Source organism: Lepidochelys kempii, chromosome 3, assembly GCF_965140265.1.
Source record: "Lepidochelys kempii isolate rLepKem1 chromosome 3, rLepKem1.hap2, whole genome shotgun sequence".
In the NCBI taxonomy this organism is placed as follows: Eukaryota; Metazoa; Chordata; order Testudines; family Cheloniidae; genus Lepidochelys; species Lepidochelys kempii.
The window spans coordinates 194985182-195006269 of record NC_133258.1 but is presented as its reverse complement, the minus strand read 5'-3'; positions in this window follow the sequence as shown (position 1 = coordinate 195006269).

The window sequence follows — 21088 nt, the reverse complement described above, 5'->3', positions numbered from 1 at the left end:
TTGACAGACAGTTTTATTCATACCAGGAGTGCATTTTAAAGAGAAAGCCCCCACTTTTAGGATGGATGAGGGAAGGGCTTGGTGTTGCCCCTTCTGAGTTGGAGAGATACATGGTCCCCTTTGGAGTAAAGTTATAAAGAAATTTTATATAAAAACAGCCAGTTAATTTTAAACCCTGTCACACAACAATCTGAACAACAGCTTGGAGATAGTATTTTCATACAGACAAAATTAGTCACAAAGTATGCTACACACTCCATATTTGGCTAAATGTATACACATATATCAGCATGTTTTGTGTGGGTGTGTACACACCCACACATCTCTGACATTTGAAATGTTTTGACTTTTAATTAATATGACAAGAGTGTATGTGAGGTGAGTTAGATGTTGTAACATAAGCATGATGGGCTGCTGAGTTCTTTGATCATGGAACAATATTTTGGTAATGGTCTATTGGAGGCCTCTCTTCTGGCAGTCATCTCCTGGTTAAAAGAGTCACCTTCTCTGGTAGTCAAATGATAACAGGCAGTGATAAATGCAAACTGCACCTGTGTGTGCTGGTGGTGATGTTCACTTCATAGGAACTGAAATGGTCACATTCAAGAACAATTTATCAGCCCAAAGAAACAGAAGTGCAGGAGTAAAACAGGATGCAAAAGCTCACACAAATGCAGGGCATTTTCTGTGGGTAGTGCTAGGCTGTCAGGACTACAGAGACTATCTGCTCCTTTCCAGATTACATACTCACTCTCCAACAGCATCACTATAAGTGAGCTTCCCCAGCAACCTGCTACAAATTTCCATAGCACTTTGTAGAGCCCCATCTGTGCTAGGAGTGAGCTCTGGGTCTAACACAGGTGGAAGCTTCTTCCATGTAACTCTTCATATCAATCCTAAGAAAAGGGCAGAGCAGGCAGGAACCACACCAGCAAACTAGGCAGCTGCTAGAACTGGGAGGCCATAGGGGCTAGCAGCCCTGCAATGGAAATATTCTGGGGGTTGATCTATGTTTCCACCCTCCAATATTTTCTCTCTGCCCAGGGTGGGTGTGAGATGAGAGAGCCTAGGTTCTGCTCCTCCTCCGGCCTGAGAGCCTGGAGGGAGGGGATGGGTAGGGAAGGGGCAGCTGGGTGGAGCAGCATCATTTTGGGCATGGAGAGAGGGTTTTTCCCCCTCCAGTGCAGGAGGAGCTGCCAGTTGCACAAAAGCAGCAGTGGGGGCAGGGAGTTGGGTGGGCAGCTGCTGTGGGTGCAGAAGTGGGGACACTATGCTGTCGCTGCCATCCTGACCAGGCCACTTCCTGAGCCTGCTGCATGTCTCCAAGACCAACTTGAGTGCCCGCCCTGCCACCCGCCGCCATCGCCCTGGGTGCTGCCTGAACTCCCTCAGTGCCACACCCCTAGCCCCAAACCTCAGCCCCCCCATTCAAGGTGAGCTTCTGCCACCTCTGGGGGAAAGCGTTTGGTTTTTTATTTTATTTTGAATGCTCCGCCTGTGAAACTGAGCCGGGGACGAAATGACAGCTTTACAATTCAATCACCCACTGTCAACCAGCCTGCCGCGCTCAGTAATACCCAAAGAATAAACTCCTACTTGAGCTGGCTAACGGTGGCTAAGCAAAGTAGGCTGGGGCTCACTTGCAACAGCTTAGCATCAGTTAGCAAATTTAGCACTGAAGTTTGCCTAGGGTGGCAGATTGTCTTGAGCAGCATCTCAGAGCTGACCACCCCTCCCCAGTTAGGGATGTGACAGCCCTAGGTATGCCACAGCAATAAGGGCGTGAGCCTTCCTGCAGTTGAAACTTTCCCATAGATAAATATAAGCCTGGAGAATCTCTTCAGATTAGTTTATAGCCTGGTGATGGCTACCTCCAAGCAGTACAAAACAGAAAACACCCCACAAACACCTCAGAACCAGGGGGTTCTAATCCATGACCAGATGCTATGCAAAATAATTAAATAAAAACAATAGAAACTTTCCTGGTCCATCAAAGCTGAATTAAAAGTACAATAGCAGCTGCCCGAAAAGAAAATACAGCTCCAAAACGAAGCACAAAGTGACTCTCTGGGTACGTCTATACTGCAGTTTGGGAACATGCTTCCCAGCTGGGGAAGACAGAGGTGCTAGTTCTACTCCAGCTGGTGCTCTAAAAATAGCTGTGTAGCCAGGTGTAGCTCCCTGCTTGCCTAGAAACCTGCCCCCACCCCCTGGGATCAGACTTGGGCAGCTAGCCTAAGCCCCTGCCTGTGCTACCCCAAGCTGCGCTGCGATTTTTAGCTTTCTAGCTTGAACAGACTTAGCACCTATTTGCCTACCGAATCAGGGAAGCCTGCTCCCAGCTGCAACGTAGACATACCCATTTGTAGCCTTTATTTTAAATTGAATTGGTAGTTTTGTGTTAAATGAGCGTGCCTAATGAGGGACTCCGGCTCCTGTGTTGCTACAGTTTTAAGATCAACGCGGTGAATTGCCCCTAGCAATTCTCTTCGGTTAGAAGGCTTTGGGAACACATGAAGAACAAAGTAAGACAGTGACCACAAACATAGTCTGTATTATAAGTTTCACTAAAGCTAAGCAGGTGATTAAGGCTACAATCACAAATCCCCAAGAGAGCCAATGCAATAGCCAATGCTGTAGTAGTATTCACATACCCAAAGATACCCTGGCATAGAGTCTGCTGGAACTCTCAACAGGTGGTCATCGATAGAAGGGTGATTCCTTCCTCACCCTATCCATACCAGGGAACCCTTTTTATCCTGTCTTATGACCCTATCATATGCATGAGGGTTCCAATCTGTATTTCCAGAACTCCATAAACTTTCAGATGGGCCCTGCTTCTTATAGGTTGTTCTCTTAATTCCCCTTATTCTCATTAGTATCTTATTAGTATTTACATAAACATGTTCCCATGATAACCTGCAGTGAAAGCAGAAATGTCCATGATGCTACCATCAGGTGTCTTGCGGTCTCTACGGGTACTCTCCGGCATATTTTCCCGAACATCACCTATTGGCACATTCTTTACAGTAATCTTGTAACTTTGCGGGTACAGGGTTATTCCTGGGTCACCTACGTATGTCAAGCCTCCTTAGGCCTGAGGCATAGTATGGCTAAGCTGAAATTTTACAGGCCTTAGCCTGTAGACCTTGCATTACAGCCTTACTTTATTTACATATCTAATACACACTCATCACTTCTAAATACTTGTCAACCTTGTACTCGTCCTCCCATGCTTATATCTACAACTTAACTCTATGCATCACACATTAATTACATATGAAATAATGTATGAGTTAACCACAACAATAGATAGCACAATTAAATGATAAAATGAACTAATTGGCTACACATTGTTGGTAGGTGACACTCTGCTTTCCAGTTACAGCAAAAGTGCAGCTTTGTCTGCCTTAATATGTATTGATCTGAGAGGATGAGCTCCCAAGGGGATTGCCGTGCTGTAAGCAAGCACTGCAGTGTGAACATTCAGCCGAGCCAGGAGATGTGTAAATGATGCAGGTGTCTTTGGCGTTCATCATATAAGGAATTTTATCCACATCTTAATGGTGAAATAACCACAAAATGGAAAAAAATCTCTTTAACATGCCTTTCTGGAGTGCTGCCTCTGAAGATGCTGATATGGAAAAAGACAAAAAGAGTTCACCCCTCTTTCAGCCATGGAGAGGATACAAGTATATTCCAAGTTGCCTGAGTGTAGGGACAATGGGTTAGAACAGGTCTGTGGTGCTTTTTCCTGAAGTGGTACAATACAGGGGTCTCTAAAGGATTGATAACAAAAATATAATTTTATTTCAGTTCTAATTCAGGCCGCATCATCTCCTCTGCTAGGCAGTGCATATGGAATCAAATGAGTGTAATTTCTGCCAGACGTACCCCAAAAGGGCAGCTATTGAGGCATTATCTCCCTAGTCCTCAAGCCTCCAGAACCCCCCACCCACCCTGATGAACAGCTCTCAGTAGGAGTTCCTTCTAGTTTAGGGGGCATGTCTGCTTGGGGGGTCATTATCCCCTGGGAAAGCCATGCTATTTCCATCTGATTTCTTATCAGTGCTATTCTGAGAAGCATTCTTACCATGCAGGTAGCCCACAAATAACAACATGGTTCTTAAGTGAGCTGTGCTGTCAGGATAGGTTTTACCTGTGAATCTTGGGGATAACTGTGTGGGTGGAGGGCCAAGCATCTTGATTTTTCTGCAGGGGAACAAACTCCATTTGAAAGGATGAAGCACCGTGAACTTCACAAATTTTCAAGAGTATATTCCCTCCTCCATGGGACTTTCTATGGGAAAAGACAATAGGGCCCTTCACTTTTAAATGGTTTTATGGATACAGTCATTCCAGCACTCCGAATATAAAATTGCAAATTGCACAATTATGCAAATAGCACCAATACAATTTACATATAAATTGCTCATCAGTAGCAATTAGTACTTCATTAAAGGCACAGAACTGTTGATTTGGACATTGACCAAGCAAACAATAAAGTCCATATTGCCAAAATATATAGTAGTTGTAAATAATTCCTTAAACACATATGAAGAAATAAATACAAAGCTACTCCTTGAAAAATGTATGTGTAACAAAATATGCAATACATAAGTGTATATTCTTCAGGGCTTTTGTCACCATGCCTGTGCCTTCATCGCATCTGAGAAATGTGCATATTGACAGATGAACCAATAGTGTGTTATTGTAATTATCAAACAGTACTGATTTTTTAAAATTAAATGGTTAATATAAATAAAACAAATTCTGGTCTCATGTAAATCTATTGACTTCAATAGAATTACACCAGGGATGGTGTCATGGGGCGAGGCTGCTCCCTAGCAACCCCTACTGGTCAAATGAGGCACTACAGGTGTTCCCTGCTTGAGTTTCATTGCCCAAGGTGGACCTCCTTGGTTCTCCACACATGCCAGTCTGTGCTGGAGATGTGGCTTAGCCCTCTAGCCAAGTCACAAACAAAACTTAACCTCCTCTAGGGTAGGAAAAGTCCAGCTAAAAGTCCTAACAAACAAAAAAGGTTATTCTTCCCTTTGAGGGCTTCTCTTCAGCTGTACCTCTGGGCCCTATTCCCAGGCCTTTTCTGTGGTACCTTTAAGAGTCTATATTTTGGGAATAGAGCACTCAGCCTCCAGGCTAGTTCTCCTGGAGTATTGTTCTCAGCCTCTGCTGGGCTCTGTTCCTTGCATCCTTCCCCGCTGTAGCACAGAGCACACAGTTCACAAGCTCAGGGCCTTCCACAGGAGCCTGCCTACTCCCTGTGGTGCCACTGGGGAAACTGATCTCTCTCAGCCCTTTCATAAAGCCCATCTGTCCGTTAAACTATCAACTGACCCTCCTTAGTCTCCTGCCCTCCTCAGAATGGGAAGCAGCTAATTAATTATGGCATGAGTGCAGCTGACTCTATTTCCCATTAAAGGGGTCAGTCACCCTGTGACAGCTGGATTTGGCTCATCGTTTTTGTGATGCATACGTTTCTAAAAAAAGTAGTCCCTTTTTAAGTTGTACGGGCTCTATTTTGGCTCTGTTATGGATCCAGAGCTTTGCTGGGAATGCTCAGCACTGCCTGAGTGGGGGTCCCTGGAGACTGGGGGCCAAATGAACAGCCTCATATAAGTCAAAAGAATGGCTCTGTGATGTGGCGGCTGCTCCCTCACTGATATATAAGAGGTTAAAGCAATCCTTGAGAGGCTGTGCAGGAGGCAGCCAATAAGGAAAAGACTTGAAGTGCCAGCCAATTAGGGGAAGGCTTATTGGAGGAGCCAATCAGGTCCAGGATGGCCCATATAAGAGAGGTTGCTGAGCAAAACAGAGGCAGTCACTCTCTAGAGTTTGAGGGAGGAGGACTGGTTGCTTAGAGAGCTGGAGCACCATGGACAAAGCAGTGCTAGGCAGGGTCAGCAGAATATGAGGAAGCTCCAGACTGATAACTGCCAAACTAAGGCCCTGATACAAGAGCAGAGGAGGTGCAGGGGCTGTGGGGAAATAGCCTAGGGAAGGAGACAGTAGAGTTGAAGGAGGGGCAGTATGTGGCTCCTGGCTATAGGGTTCCTGGGTTGGGGCCTGGAGTAGTGGACAGGCGTGTGCTCCCCCTTTGCCTCCACTGGCCACTGAGGGAAGTGACCAGTGCATAGACTACAGTCTGCTACTGAGATGAGTGTCTAGAACCTGGACTGCAGATTGCCACTGAGCCAAGTAGCTGGACTGAGGACTGTCAGTCCCCTGGAAGTGGGGAAAGAACCACATGGGGCACAGCTGGAGGGCTGTGGCCATAAGAGTATAATGTAGTCAAGGAAACAATGCAGATCCTGGATGCGGAGACAGGAGTGATGATGGGCAAGACACCACCTGAGGAGGGTGCACTGACAACCCTGAACTAATTCCCAGGACAGTCAGCAGGTGGTGCTGTGGTGGTGAGTCAAACACCCCCATTACACCCGGTGGAGAATGCGGGCAGACGGTCACCCCTGATAAAAGGGGAAGATAGAAGACTGTGGGGACTATTGCCTATTTGAGAGACTAAGGGATACCTAAGGTGGAGAATATATTGCAGTATACCAAGGCCTTCTTTGCAGAGGATTCTGGGCCTTCCCAAACTGGACTCCGAAGGCGGTGCCCCTGTGGGAAGAGGCCGACAGGTCGCAAGGACAGCTTCAGACTCTGCTACAGCAGGTGCTCACCACCCAGCAGAGACAGTGGGAGGTACAGCAGCACCTGCAAGCCTATATGGTGGGGTTAGCAAAACAGCAGCTGTGCCTGTTTAAGTTTCTGAGAAGGAGAGTCTGATAGTCACAGGGAGTGAGAGGAGAAGCCAAGCACCAGGACCAGGAGGCCAAGATAATGTTTTACCTGTGGGTGGCTAGCACACATTAAGAGGGAGTGCCCCGACCAGGATGGGGCATGGAGGCCCCACATGGAGAACAGGAAAATAAAAGAGCCCAAGAGAAACCCCCTTGTGAGGAGAATGGGAGGCACTGGGTATGTTGGACCTGTGGACACCAGGGACATGTGTGGAGGCAGTGCCCTCTGGATTGTAGGGGTAAGCCTAGCCCAGGGGAAGGGGCCAAGCAAAAGGAGAAGGACCATGAGAGGGCCATGGTCAAGGGGAAACAAGGGATGTGCTTCCAGTGCCATGAGAAGGCCATATAAAAAGGCATTGCCCTCAGAAGAGAAGGGGGTGGATGTCTGAGTGCCAGGCTCAGTCAGAAAATGCTCAGAGTGAGGGGGCAACGAGGCCCAAGGCCCTGATAGCCATCTCTCACACCCAGCAGGGGGAGGTAGGAAGTTGATGGGTAATATGAGTCAGGCAGAGAGGACCCAGAGAAACAGGAGAAGCCACATGGGAGTAGGACAAGCTACAGTAGGGACCCAGACAGGAGAACCCACAAAGGAGCAGGACAGGCTATGCTGGTGACCCAGACCCTGGAAGGGGGAGACAGGGTGCTCTTCTTTGTGGAGAGCCTGAGGCAGGAGACAGACACCCTACAGGCCCAGCTGCAAGGGAAGCTAGGAAGACAGAAACTCCTTCTTACACACCCCCAGGGGTGTGGCCTTTAACGGGGAGGGTGTGCGACGGGGCGACTGCCCCTCACTGGTATATAAAGGGTTAAAGCAACCCTGGGAAGGCTGCATAGGAGGCAGCCAATAAGGAAAAGGCTTGTAGTGCCAGCCAATTAGGGGAAGGCTTATTGGAGGAGCCAGTCAGGACCAGGCTGACCCATATAAGAAGGGGATGCTGAGCAACTCAGAGGCAGTCACTCCCTGGAGTTTGAGGAAGGAGGACTGGCTGCTTAGAGGGCTGGAGCACCATGGACAGAGCAGTGCTGAGCTGGGTCAGCAGAGTATGAGGAAGCTCCAGGCTGATGACTGCCAAACTAAGGCCCTCATACAAGGGCAGAGGAGGTGCAGGGGCTACTGGGAAGTGCTCCAGGGAAGGAGATGAGAGAGTTGGAGGAGGGGCAGTATGTGGCTCCTGGCTATAGGGTTCCTGGGTCAGGGCCTGGAGTAGTGGACAGGCGTGTGCTCCCCCTCTCCCTCCACTGGCCACTGAGGGAAGTGACCAGTGCATAGACAGCAGTCTGCCACTGAGACAAGTGGCTAGAACCTGGACTGCAGATTGCCAGAGGCAAGTGGCTGGACTGAGGACTGTCAGTCCCCTGGAAGTGGGGAAAGAAACAAGTGGGGCACAACTGGAGGGCTGTGCCCAGAAGAGGATGATGCAGTCTGGAGAGCGACGCAGGTCCTGGATGCGGAGACAGGAGTGATGATGGGTGACACACCACCTGAGAGCACATTGGCAACCCCAAGCTAATTCCCAGGATGGTCAGCAGGAGGTGCCATGGTAGTGAGTTGAATGCCCTGTCACAGGCTCCCAATTACAATGGTTGAGGATCTGGCCCATTGTGCCTGCCTAGAGAAGAGAGCAGGCGTAATGTTGCAGGGGTGCTGAGGTGAGCATGCTTAGCAGTGGTAGTTGCTATGTCAGTTCTACAGATATAGCCTGTGCTGGCCTTTAGTGCTGCTCTGCAGCTGCGAGTGAGTGTGCAAGGAGAGCGAGGGTTGTGCTCATACCCTAAAATTTCTCTCTAGGCTCTGGAACACTGCCATAGTCACTGGCTGACTTTTTGTTCCTCCCACCAAGCACGAGCAGCCAAGCCTCATGCAGCAACATGTGCTTTCACTTCCCTCTAGTACCCAGATAGAGTCCTACAACTTAATGCAATGTTTTTTTATGTTCACATACTGATTAGTTAAAACAGAATTTGCAAATGTTTGGAATGCTTGCTTCAGCTGTTTCTAGTCTTTTCTAGTTGCCCCAGCAGCAACTGATTCTGCCACTCCATGGGAATCTTTGTTTGATCCTGTACATTAAGTGTGGGAGAAGCTTTCAACTCCGGACTTTCCCCCACTGCTTCATCAGTCTCCGCCCCAGAACCTCTGTTCCAGTGTCCCTTTGATTGTCCTGCTGTTGTTCCTTGCTCCTTCCTTGCTCCATCCTCTCCGTTCAATCCTCTCCTCCTCCCACTGCTGCTCCATTCAACTCATTTCTTCCCAAGTCCTTCCTCTAACATTTGGGCCGTTCAAGCCCAATTCGGAACATGCTTCTTGAGGGTCTGATCTTGCTCCCATTTACTTGACCTAACTCAATATGTTCCCGTTACTGCCATTTCTAGGTTAGTATGCAGTGTTGTAGCTGTGTTGGTCCCAGGATATTAGCGAGAGAGAAGGAGTGAGGTAATATCTTTTCTTGGACCAACTCCTGTAGAGAGAGAGAAGCTTTGGAGCTTACACAGAGCTCTTCTTCAGGTCCAGGAAATGTATTCAGGTTTCTAAGTCAAGGCAGTGGCCTTTGCTAGGGATGTGACTCCCCAACAGCTGGAGTAGATGGCGTATTCCCAGATGATTTGTATTGATATTTACAAGGCTAAGTTACACAATGCTAACTGATGTGTGGAGGGAATGTCCAGAAGCTCCTACATCAATATTAATATTCTTGTGAATCAACATCAAAGCAGAGCATTTTAGGCTCCAAAGGCAGATTAGTGGTGTATACATTTTCAGAGCATAAAGTTCAGAAAATGAATGGAGGATGGTGCCAGTGTTACTGTGTATTGTTGAAATTCAAATAAGCTTCTAAATAATTGAAATATCTGCATCTTAGACATTCACTTTTAGCCATTTCAGCTCTTCCATGTCTTCAGAATGCTCATAGCACATACAATTTTGACATCATTCCATACAGGGATGTGAAGACTGCTGACACTTTTCTCCATTGCCACAAAACTCTGGCAGAACTGATTGTTGCAGCCACAGAAGTCTCCTTCTGTGACAGGAGAATGCTCCTGAACTAAGGAAAATGTACATTTTCTAGATTTACTCAATGTAATGGTTGATCCCCTATTTCTGGGCATCCTGATGCCTTTATCTGATTGCTTGACACAAATAAACTAAAAGATCACTACAAAGCCCAGATGTATACACACTCCCCTCCATTTTTCAGTGTGGAGAACAGCAATTTGAAGTAAATGACTCCACCAATAGGTAGGCATCCCACTGGACAAGGGAGTTTTCTCTAAGCATCTTGCTGTCATTAGGAGTTCTCCTGACAGCAGAAGAGGATGCCTGATTAGAACTGGGGCCAACCCTCTGTTTATACATATGCTATAACTTAGTATCTGTGTGTGTAATGGTTAGAAACTTATTACAAGTTATTGCTGCACATTGGCCTCTGTGCCATGAATCAGGTGTCTGGATAGGTTCATGTGGTGCCCAATCAGAAAAGGAATGTGTCCCTCTTGTCAGTCTGAGACTGTGGATGGCTATTCATTGAGGGATGTAAGGGGTGACACAGCTCCTATAATTCCTCCACGTTTAGTTGCTCTGTCCTACATATCTACTATAAGCCCTAGTGCCAGGATAGATTGCTTCCACTAGGCTTTTTAGGAGTGATCTTTCTTCTCTGCATTTGGGTGTTGTACCATGCCATGTTGCTTCCTCATCGTCTGCTGATCTGTCTGTTCAGCAAGGAGGTATCTCTACCCTATTGACCCAGTTTGTACTGGGAGACCTGATGGGATTACAACACAATGTAATATGGCTGCTGACTAATTGTTTTATGTTTAAAAGAAAAATAAACCAGTTCAAAAACTCAGTATTAAATGGTTGCTGCACCTATGCAGAAAGTCTAATTTCTAGGAGGTGAAGAAGCCTATTAAAATGTTAATGAAGGTTAACAGGGTTTATATTACTATTCAAAACAACTCAATTTGAAAGAGACCATTATAATACTTATCACTTAAACATGTTTAGTACTTTACATGTTTAGAGTTCCATACAAACCTTAACTGTGAGGTATTTAGGTATTATCCCCATTTTACAGATAAAGAAACCAGGGCATAAAGAAGGAGAATGACGTTGAAATTTTTTGTTTTGCTTAATAAAAATAAGAAAAGTAAAACAGAACAATTGTCTTCCTACATTTTGAGTATTGCCAACCCCAAGTGTTCAAAAATCATCAGGGTTCTGAGCCTTTAGAGTATACTCAGTTAAATCTTCAAGCTTTTCTCTCCAATCCTGAGGGCTAGAAACGTGCTTTTGTTTTCTTAATGAAAGCTGAGATTTCCACATAAAGTCCCAACTCCTAGAGAGATGGGATTAAGAAAAACAGCAAATTATGGTGAGACTAGGAGAAAATAGCAAGAGTTAGCAATATTGCGACAGGTTTAATTGTACATTTTTTGATAAACTGAACATCTAGTAATATGCATTTTGCATGTGATGCTTAATAGATTAAGTATGCACTGGGGCAAAATTTATCCATGGTGTAACTCCTCTGAAATCAACAACTACGACCACTTTTGTATGTGGAAAGGGAGAATGGGTCTCTTACTTTTTTGATCCTTTTGTGTTGGCTCCAAGATGGTTATTCCACTGGGCTGCTCCCTTGTGGCCAGCTTGAACTGATAGTTCAGTAGAGGCTCTGACAGATGATTAGTATCAGAGGGGTAGCCGTGTTAGTCTATATCCACAAAAACAAGGAGTCCAGTGGCACCTTAAAGACTAACAGATTTATTTGGGGATAAGCTTTCGTGAGTGTAAAAACTCCACTTCTTCAGATGTATGGAGTCCAGTGGATTTTTTACCCACGAAAGCTTATGCCCAAATAAATCTGTTTGTCTTTAAGGTGCCATCGAACTCCTCATTGTTTTTGACAGATGATTGGTATTCAGAAAGAAGCTCACAGAAACATTAATGCAACTATTTTCAGTTAACTTTCCCCCATCCTAGCAAAATCAATCTGAGCCAAAATAAGGACGCCACAGGCCTCACAGTCCCCAATATTTTCTGGGATCCATATAAAATAATGTCAAGAACATAAATATCACTGGATATTTATGGGAAATGATTGTGACAGACTTTCAACTTGAGCAGCTGGTTTACATTTTGAAGGTTCTTTGTAATTAAAACTACTAGATTTACTTGCTTTCTAAGTGCCTGCTGAAATTAGCTGTGACATTTTTAAAGGATCCCCAAAACAAGGAGAACAAGGCTTGGTGACTCTGCAGACCCAAAGGGTCAGGTTGTCTGATTGGAGGCTGCGGTGTTGCAGAAAAAAACATTTTGACATTAGTGAAATGAAACAATTCAACATTACTGAAGCAAAACAATTAGATGGTTCTGAACATAATTTTTTTGGAACTTTCATTCTGAGGAAAGTTTCAGCTTTTTGTTCCAATTCAGAACAAAATTTCCCACAGAACAAAAATTCTGGTTTTTGACCAGCCCTATTGGCAGCCTTAACAGAGAGGCCAATGAAGGGAGATAAAGAATGATCTATCCTTCAATTAGAGGTGGTTTCTTCAAGTCAGGGTTGGGACACATAGGTGGGGAGGTGAGGGGATGCTGTGCTGTATCTATTCTATAATAATGGAAGAGAGGACTTCAGTATCCAGGGCTGTCGAGCCATCATCTTTCATGAACACTAAATTCACACCAGAGTGCTCCAGGCTCCAAAGTGGGCATCAATTAAACTGCAGGATCTTTATAGAAAATTGCCATTTTATTAAGACTGACAAATGGTTGGGTTTTATGACAGATAGGCAGGTGAATCATGACAGTTTGTCCTTGCCATTTCCAGTTCCACTTTCACAGGCAGTGTCTGATAGGCAGATTTTATAGTTTCAGAGTTATTGGGGACAACTTTCTAGGCCTCCAGATATCCAAATAACAACAGCTGCAAAAGATACCTTTGATTATGACTGGTAAAGAGATTAAAATCTCTCCTGTCAGATTAGGATTTAAATACAATGATCCATGAATTCAAGACCTCCAGACTTCATTATTGTGTTTCTCTGCACCTAGGTATGAAAACACATACTTTAAAAAAGCTATAAACCTTTAACAACACAGCAATACATGCGCTTAACAATCCAGGTCACTGGCTGCATGTTACCTTAGTCCTCCGCTGTCTTTCCTGGCTCTCCATGACATATCATGTCAAAAATCAAGCTTCCAATCCTCATCTTCAAAGCTTTGATGGGATTAGGCTAAATTACATGAGGAACCATCTCACCCTCCATGCTCATGTGCTTCCACAATAGCTATATTCTACTGGAACAACTGAATTATTAGCCACCAAGCATTGTTCTCCTTGTTTTGGGGATCCTTTAAAAATGTTACAGCTAATTTCAGTTGGCACTTAGAAAGCAAGTAAATCTAGTAGTTTTAATTGCAAAGATAACCTCCAAAATGTAAACCAACTGCTAGAGTTGAAAGTCTGTCACAATCATTTCCCATAAATATCACTGGATAGTTATAATTATTATCCTCAAGAACAAAACTCGCATATACAGGAATCAGAGCTTTCTCAGCAATGAGCCCACAAAATCTGGAATTCCACCCCAGAAGATATCAGGATGACCACAAAGTTCTGAAACTTTAGAGCAAACTGCACACTTTGTCTAGGTATCCTTCTAACACAAGGACCACACAACAAACAAACAAAAGTAAACAAAGTCCAGTCCCTGCTGGTCAGAGAGAAGAAAGACAGAGCAATATATCTTTATATATATATATGCTTTATAATTCCGGGAGGCACAGAGGTTCTGTCAGTGCCATAATATTTTCGCATTGCCAGAGCTGTGGCAAGCCCCTAGCAAGTCTCTAACATACTTTGAGTCCATTCACAACAGTGCTTACAACAGCATACAATAGATCAACCAGCTGTTGTGACTGTACGGGCTCTGAGTCAGGCTAAGCAATGTTGTATCCATCATCATGTCACTCTGACCTGTTACAAGGAGAGCACAGACAGCCTGTGCTAGTGCAGCAGCTGCAATGGTGCAATGAGTCCTCCTAGTGCAATCCCACAATGCTCCTGTCCAGCTTTCAGTGACAGTTATGAGAGCACAGAGCACTAGTTTCATTACTCGTGAAGGTTCCCCCCCCACCGCTACATGCAGCGCCAAGAAGAGCGGAGGTGGTCTTTGGCTGGGCCTGATTCTGCCCTCTCCGCCCCTGCAGGGCACATCTAAACAGCCAATTACATTTTTATTTTCAAAATGGAAAAACGGTGTTCCCATTATTTTCCTTTCAAAAAATAAATCTTTATTGATGGAATCTCCCATTGAGTTTGAAGGATGAGCTACAGTCACTTCTTGTGCATCCTGAGCTGAGACCAAAGACCAATTTCATACCTACAGCCCTATCTGTGAGTGCCACAGGTGAAGACTATTTAGTAGGTGAACGTATACTGCTTTTAGCTTCATGCCTTACTTGTCTATCCTTGATTTGCAGCAATCTGCGAGCTTTCAGAATCTCTGTCCCAGGTGGCAGAGCTGCCTCCATCAGATCTTGTCATGGGATAAGAGCTCCCAGGTGTTGAGGTCAACAGTGAAAGATTAGAGGTTGAGATGGAGAGTGTCTTTGTAATGCTTTCTTGGTCTGTGGCTAAATGAGTTCCAGGCTGCAATTCTCCATAAAAGACAGTCTTAGGTATTCTACTGTCAGACATACAGATCACATGACCACACCATCTCAGCTGCGGTCTCACGATAAAAGCTTCAATACCTATGATGTTGCAGCACTCAAGGACCTCGATGTTTGGAACCAAATCTTGCCATTTAATTTTGATTATCCACCATTGTTACGAATTATACCTGTGAGGACACGCACACAACTAATGTGAATTATACCTGGTAGGACACGCACACAAATGCTACGAATTACACCTGGTAGGACACGCACACAAATGCTGCGAATTATACCTGATAGGACACGCACAGTTCGAATCTAGGCTGAGGCACATAAACAAAGTCCACAACTGCAGAGTTCCCAAAAAACATTAAGTTTATTATGCTCGAGCGTGGTGCCCCCCTGCTAGCCAGGAGGGGACCCCAAATACAGATTATACAAAGGTTATATACTTTTTAGCAAAGCATGTTGCCCTCGTGCATCGGAAAGCTTAGCCAATAATCAAACCCTTTTCTTATCTACCACCTATCCCTGCTTGGTGCATTCCTCTTGCTAAACCAGTATGTTAATTACACAGCATGGTCCTAAAGCCATGCATCAGTAACTTTTATTGTCAGGATGGGAGGCCTCATATCAAAGGCCAGGAGATAGGGAGTTAGGGACTGACAAAAAAACAGATACTGGGAGTCAAGGCAGGCTGGAGACAAGGAGGAGGATTTTCACAGGAATGCAGTATCTAAGGAACACACCTCCTGGTGCATGATGTGCTTGTTTTTAGACAATGGTGTGCCCCAAACCAAAATGGAGTCACATGTGCTAACTTTTCCTTAACACCACAGACACTGTAGGTGGAATTGGATCAAGTGTTTTATGTGGCACTGATAAGTAGTCCAGGTATTGCAGTCATAGAGGAATGTGAAACAAATATATTCATAACTACTTTACACAACAGACTTTGCATTTTTTAAGAAAATATTTTTAACAGTATAACCCATTCTCCTTTTCTTTTAACCTTGGTATCAAAAAAGAAAGGAAAATAAAAGGTTAGAAAACAGTACAACACTCTAGGCCTGAATTTGAAAGTGAAGCACATGTGAAATAAATGTCTGTCCCTTACAATGGGCTTAATCGGGCAGCAGATGCACAAGCATCTCCTGGATACTGGAGACCCAAGACAGACAATACAAAAGGAACAATTAGGAAAACAACAATAAATATATGGGGGTTGCTGGTCGTGATCTTGCTGGAGTTAAATTGGTTTAAAATTAATATTAGAGAGAGAGGCGCAGAATCACTGGTTGAACTTCCCAACCCACCCTCAAGACATCTTTAACTTAACAGCAGGTGGCTCTCTATTGACCATGCATTTCCTCTGTCCCCCTCCTCCTGCTGCACAGAATAGCCCCCCAATGAGAGCACTGCCATAGATGTGGCAGGGGAATTGGGGCAGCTGAGTTCTGGGTAAAGGAGTCTCCCAGAAGGACTTGCCCAGCTTCCATGTTCCCCTTTGGGACTCTTGTCTCTAGATTCTAAGGAGCTCACATGAGAGAAAGAAGCCATTATAGTATGAAAACAATAACGCTTTCACACACAACCACTAACTGTGTGGAAAAGTAAAGAACTATTTCCTTGCTTGGTTGAGCACCACATGCAGCAGTGCTCTTCAGAATACCTTCGTGGGCACCAGTGGGAGGGGGAACAGCCTGGGCAGCTATCCACCATCTCACCATGAAGAGTGGTGTGAGCAGGTAGACCCTGGGATGCATGCACATTTCCTCAACCAGGACAGAACCGGCTGCAAACAATCATCGGACTAAACCATTGGGACTAGCCACCAAACACCAAAGAATCAGAAGCAACATTATTTGTAGTAATTGTTACAATATAATTATAGTAAGTTGCATGTTATATTGCAATAACTAACAAGTTATAATACTTTAAATTCGTTTTAAATATCTCATATGGAATATATCATAAGCACTAGTTACAGTGCTGCCACTTATGCACTGAATGGTATTTTTTGCAGGTTGTTCTACTAAAATAGTGGGATAGGAACTGTGTTGGGGAACTTCAGATCAGGGAGTCCTGTGTGTGGATTCATGGCAGTAGTGCACCCAAAATAAGATGGCTAGCGTGAATACACTGCTTCATTACAATTTACACCTTTGCCACTGAGACGGAATACATTCCTACTCACTATTGTAATGATCTTTGTACAAGGTATGCCTTGTAAGGTATCATTTGAAAACTCATAATTTGCTGGTCAGTGGAAACACGTTTTTGTGAAGTTACAAGATTCCCCTGTATGATGTTAAGAGTGCATGTTCAAAACTCACATAGCACCAATCTGGCCAAACGGGCCTGTCTTGAACAAAGGAATGTATGTTTGCCTTAATTTGCATTTAAGTTGTAAACACACTCAAGAAGACAAAGGAAAACAGCCGTTGGACTTTGCGGGAGGGGTCCTGACCTGAAGAGTTTGGTCAGTAACCTTGCTGAAAGCATGTGGTGAGAAATTTTGCTTGAATCAAATATAGTTTAAGTTAAGCACTAGAAAGCATTTTTTTTTTATTTTTCTTGTAGCCATTTCTGACTTTTATGCCTCATTACTTGTACTCACTTAAAATCTCTCTTTGTAATCAATAAACTTGTTTCACTGTTTTACCTAATCCAGAATGCTTAAGTTAAAGTGTCTGAATAACTCTATTTAAGATAATTAGCTGGTATATTATTCCCTTAAAGGAATAATGGACTTAATATATTTGTACTGTCTAGGAGAGGGCAATACAGAACATACATTTCTGGGGGGAAATCTGGGACCAAGGTGGGTTGGAGTCACAATGCAGTATAACCAAGGCTGGTGATAGCCAGGGCCTAAATGGCAGGCTGCAGTTACACACAGATACTTAGAGTGTGGTTTTTATGGTAGAAGGCTGTTTGTGAGCAGTCCACATTGGAGCCTACAGCAGCAGGGCAGGGGTGACACAGGCTCCTCCCCACACTGGTTTGAATGGTATCCCGGTATGTCACAGTCATCCACCAGCTTCAAGCTGCAACAGTTCAGTTCTCTAGTCCAGAGAAGACTTAAAGTGTGAAATTCAGACTGTGTCTTTGCCACAAAAAATGTGTGTTTTTATATCAAGATAGTTATTGCGATGTAAGCTCCTAGTGAAAACAAGGCACAGATTGCGTTTACCTTGATGTAGGTAGTTGAGGTCAACCTTATACCCTCCACTTGGCCCTGGTCTACACTAGGACTTTAGGTCGAATTTAGCAGCGTTAAATCGATGTAAACCTGCACCTGTCCACACGATGAAGCCCTTTATTTCGACTTAAAGGGCTCTTAAAATCGATTTCCTTACTCCACCCCTGACAAGTGGATTAGCGCTTAAATCGGCCTTGCCGGGTCGAATTTGGGGTACTGTGGACACAATTCGACGGTATTGGCCTCTGGGAGCTATCCCAGAGTGCTCCATTGTGACTGCTCTGGACAGCACTCTCAACTCAGATGCACGATTGTCTGCCGTTACTCTGACGCAGGGAGGGGCGACTGACAACATGGCTTACAGGGTTGGCTTACAGGGAGTTAAAATCAACAAAGGGGGTGGCTTTACATCAAGGAGTATTTCAAGCAGGACTTCATGGAGGGTTCCAATAAGAAATGGTGCACTTAAGTTATTGTTCTTATTGGAACAAGCAGGTTGGTCTGGCCTCTGATTGATACATGGCTAGATTTACCTCGCTGCACCTTCTCTGTGAGTGACTGCAGTGTGACCTAGAGGAATGAGTCCCCTAGATGGGGGGCGGGGCAGGGGGTTGCAAATGAGTACAAAACAAATCTGGTCTATTTCTTGTTTTGATCCACTCTATCTATCTTTTACATCTTTGACTGGCAGCAGACAGTGCAGAAGGACTGCATGCCATCCACAGCTCATCGCTGCTCGGCAGAAGATGGTACAAGAGGACTGCTAGCAATCCGTATCGCCTGCCTGCTCACCGTAAGATGGTTCAATAGGACTGACTGCAGGACTAAAGAGAATGACCTGATCAAGTCACTCCAAATTTAGTCCCTGCACCCATGTCTGCCCAGGCGCTCCTGATCGACCTCGCAGAGGTGACCAGGAGCACCTCGGACATGAAGATGGCGGCTACCAGTCCTACTGTACCGTCTGCTGCCATAAGGCAATGGGTTGCTGCTGCTGTGTAGCAATGCAGTACCACATCTGCCAGCACCCAGGAGACATACGGTGATGGTGAGCTGAGCGGGCTCCATGCTTGCCGTGGTATGGCATCTGCACGGGTAACCCAGGAAAAAAGGCGCAAAACGGTTGTTTGCCCTTTCTTTCATGGAGGGAGGGAGGGAAGGGGGGCCTGACGACATGTACCCAGAACCACCCACAACAATGTTTTAGCCCCATCAGGCATTGGGATCTCAATCCAGAATTCCAATGGGCAGCGGAGACTGCGGGAACTGTGGGATAGCTACCCACAGTGCAACATTCCGAAAGTCGATGCTTGCCTCTGTACTGTGGAAGCAGTCTGCCAAGTTAATGCACTTAAATGCACTTAGAGCATTTTCTGTGGGGACACACACACTCGAATATATAAAACCGATTTCTAAAAAACCGACTTCTATAAATTCAACCTAATTTCGTAGTGTAGACATACCCTTGGATACCCCTGCTTGGAGTTTGTCAGGACTAGTTACCTCAAGGTAAAAATTACAGTGTTTTGTCTCCACTAGGATTTACATCAAGCTAGCTAACTTGAGAGAACTAGTTTCTACACCCAGCTGCTGAGAGATTAAATGTCTTGAAAGTATAAGTGAAAAAACAACTTTTAAGAAAAAGATCCTTAAATCAAGATTAATGGAACAATGTTTTCATGACCCTCTTATGACTTACAATGCTCACCAGTAATACACTTTTTATAAAGGAAACTTTAGATGGTGAAAAGGTTTTCTATTGAAATTAGTGCTGTAACGTGTGGGTTCAGACTCTAGAAAGCTGGGCTCTCACAGAACAAATCTATAGTAGTTATCGCTGTCATAGAGTGAATCTCTTCATAGTGGAAAAAATTTGACCTCTTTCAGTCACAGAAGATATAAAAATACACATCTCACCACACATTCCCAGCTACCCATACATATTGTACATGAATACTGAGCTTCATCTTCACTTTCCAGGTTGAATGCTTATTTCTCATGTCTGATGCTGCATTCCATTTTGATTGTTGTAAAGTGAATTTCCATACAAAACAACCAATCAATGCTGATTCATGGTTCTGATCATGTGAGCCGTGAAACACTACCAACTCCCATTGACTTGGAGATCCTCAGCACCTCATAGGCTCAGGCCCATACCTATGGAAGTCACAGTCATGGCATATTATTGATACACATAGTTCCTACAGTAAATTTAAAATATTATTGGATTTTTTTTTTAGATTAGCACCTGTAGTTATACTAGCTAGAATAAGTTTCAGAGTAGCAGCCGTGTTAGTCTGCATTTGCAAAAAGAAAAGGAGGACTTGTGGCACCTTAGAGACTAACACATTTATTTGAGCATAAGCTTTCGTGAGCTACAGCTCACTTCATCGGATGCATTCATGAAGTGAGCTGTAGCTCACGAAAGCTTATGCTCAAATAAATGTGTTAGTCTCTAAGGTGCCACAAGTCTTCCTTTTCTTTTTACTAGCTAGAATGAAATTATTATAAGAGCTATCAACACTTATGGCTGAGACCATAAACTGATCACAGCTGGAGTCAGAACTGAACCCTTCATGGTACACTGCTGGGCAGCTAGGTACATTATCGGGCCTTTAAGACTTTAATAGCTATTGCTAGATATGGGAAGAGATGGGCTGCTTGTCTGTTCACTTACAACCATTTGTATTTTCCTGTTCTTAAAAAGATTATTTTCTTCCTTGTTTCCAAACAGAATAATCTAAGATGTTTTACCCTGACCTTTTGTGGTGCGTTAAATTATCCTGCTTCCTGTTCTCCTCCTTCCCCCATTTCATTTTTTGCTTCCTTTCAGATCAACAGACGCTTTATACATGATTTTAGACAGCTATCTGAAAAAACTAAAATAACCACCAGGGGGCAAAATATAATAGCAATAAAACAGCAAATGAATCACATATTATTGGCTCCAGCGGCAATAATAACATTCCTAACCTAACTGAAACTGAGAATATAATTTATCATATTTTTACAATGATTTTATATTATTTATTAAATTTAGTAGATTAATTAGAATTACTTTTAAATTCATTTGATCATTTTTTATTCCACATATGGGCCCCATACCTACAAAAAACGTATGCATATGCTTATTTTTAAGCATGTGAGTTCAATGGGATTATTTGCATACTTGAAGTTAACCACATGCTTAGGTCTTTCCAAGATCAGGACCGTAATAGTCCAAATTCATCTTTTTTTATTATTATATTGCACAGCACCTACCACAGGAAAACTGTGGTAGGTGCTGTACAATATATAGTTAGTTCACTGAAGTCAGAAGAGTCACAGCAGGAAAGAACTGGGCTCCCATTATACATTACTTAGATTCAAGCTATGCATTTGAAATAA